The sequence below is a fragment of the Petaurus breviceps genome, unplaced genomic scaffold, assembly GCF_028583685.1.
Source record: "Petaurus breviceps papuanus isolate PSGF00001 unplaced genomic scaffold, PetGlider_PUasm1.0 128, whole genome shotgun sequence".
Taxonomy (NCBI): Eukaryota; Metazoa; Chordata; class Mammalia; order Diprotodontia; family Petauridae; genus Petaurus; species Petaurus breviceps.
The window spans coordinates 3685022-3687144 of record NW_027185664.1 but is presented as its reverse complement, the minus strand read 5'-3'; the positions used below and the strand labels follow the sequence as shown (position 1 = coordinate 3687144).

Sequence of the window (2123 nt, the reverse complement as noted above, 5' to 3'; positions counted from 1 at the left end):
TCCAGTTGGAAATGCTCTCCGTTCTTTCTTCCCTAATACTCGTATTTCATATGCTTCATAACCGTAAAGAAAAATTCCTATGCACAAGGATTACCAGCCTTGTTTTGGCGAAAAATGGTGCTAGGGGATCTGGGTCTTGCCCCTAGTGTTATAGGGAATTCCCAGCATGATTGCTCCCAGGAAAAGCAGTTAAAGGAGAAAAGGTTAATTTTGTGTCTTTTGAGCTACCATTACGGGGTCTTGGGTCCTCCACTGTGGTAACTCATTGGAGGTAGGCAGTGTCTCACGCTTCTGATTTCCTTTTCATCTTCTTTGCCCATCTTCGGTTCCATTTCTCTAGAGACCCGCTTATTGCTATGTGACCTCGAGTAGTAATGGACAGATTAGGTAAACATGTCCCTACTAATGCTAGCTGGCTAGTTTTTTTATCCCTCCCAGTGAGAAGAATGCCACAATCCAGTTAAAATGTATTAATAGCCTTTAAGGAACAAGGCTAATTTGTGGCCCAAGGGAGAGTTTTCTTTTTAGATTGAGGGCAGGTACTAGGGTAGAATAATGACTCACTGCCACACTTTAGAGGGGGAGTTTCTGAGGGCGTGGCTAAGCACTCTTCCCTGGTCCCTTCAACCCCAGACTTTCTTATTGAAAACATTGTGGGGTGGAAGGAACTGCACAAATGCACTTTTCTTGACCTATAAAGGATAATAGTCCTTTAGACAGTTATTTTTGACGGAGGGATAGAGCTAGGACTTCAAGTCTGGTACTCTGGCAGTGAAATAGATTTGACTTGTGCGGCAAAGCCTGGGAAGAACATGGGTCTCTCTTCTCATAGGTCCTAGAATTCATTTTAGGCCCCAAAGGTATACACATTTAGCTCAAGATGCCAACACCTTTGGCAAATTTTATCTATTTAGAAGCTACCAAATCATTATAAGCCAAAGACTTTCATTCTCCCTGCACATGAACAGTATATATAATGCAGGTATCAGTCGGGTACCTTAGTGCTTAATTCAACTGACAAACCCTTAAACAAAGCTATAGAATCAATTCAAGAAAAATGTACTTGGCTCCTGCACTTGGAAGGCTGCTGAAAAGCAACTTCTTTTTGAAATGTTTTCCAGCTGTGATTTCCTCCCTGAATAATATGAAACTAATTTAATTTGTGGCACCTTTCACTTTTCCAGATTTTTCTTAAGGCAAATTACCAGCATATGACTCTCCATAGTTTCATATAGTTTTTATGGCTTTGGCTGAAACTTTTACTATATTGGAAATAAATGAGCTCATTGAAATATGGAAGACAAAGTGTTGTCCACCCTGCGGCCCATCAGTGAAAGTGGGTGGATGGCTGCTTAGCAAGCATTATCTCTAATGTGTAATGAGGGGGAGGGAGTCAGGAGCAATCTCAAGGATAACTCAGAGACGGTCCAGTGAATCTCATATAGGTTTTTGTAGGGAAACATGAAAAAGTCAAGAGAATGTTCCAGGCTCTTTAAAAAAACAAACAATTAAACCTTGACGTGTTGGAAGCAATTCTATTCCAACATGCAAACTATTTTTAAAATAAAATATGAGCTGCACAAATATGGTTTTCATTCTAATTTTCCCTTCTAGGTCTTATTCCCCAAACCATCAGACACAATATAAGTGATGGAGATAGAAGAATAGCTGTGGTGGGAAAATCTGAGAAGTGAAAGCAGAGGATTCATACTGACCGTTGTCAACCAGCCAGAAATGGAACAGAAACCAGGAGCCTCAGAATGTCCTGAAGTGGCTGATGAAGAAACTTCTCACTGGGTAAGAAGGGGATGTGTTGGAGATAGCAAAGTCATTTCATTATAGATTCATTATCTCTGCCCCCTAGAGAATAAAGAAGCTAGACTTCAGGTAGGATGTGCAGTATAAGAGATGGTTTTCAATTTGCATGACCAGAGCAGCTCTAAGCAAAGCCTACACTAAGCCAGCCTTAAGAAAAATTGTGAAGTAGGCAAAAGTCATCTTTGGCCTCTTATTAGCTTTCCTTCTTTCTTTCTTTCTTTCTTTCTTTCTTTCTTTCTTTCTTTCTTTCTTTCTTTCTTTCTTTCTTTCTTTCTTTCTTTCTTTCTTTCTTTCTTTCTTTCTTA

The 2123-nt window shown here is 39.9% G+C and overlaps 1 pseudogene; it reads left to right on the top strand.

Annotated features, from left to right (window-relative positions):
* The first annotated feature begins 678 nt into the window (after nucleotides 1-678).
* Nucleotides 679-2123, top strand: part of LOC138171544 (glyceraldehyde-3-phosphate dehydrogenase pseudogene) — a 9511-nt pseudogene continuing 8066 nt past the window's right edge.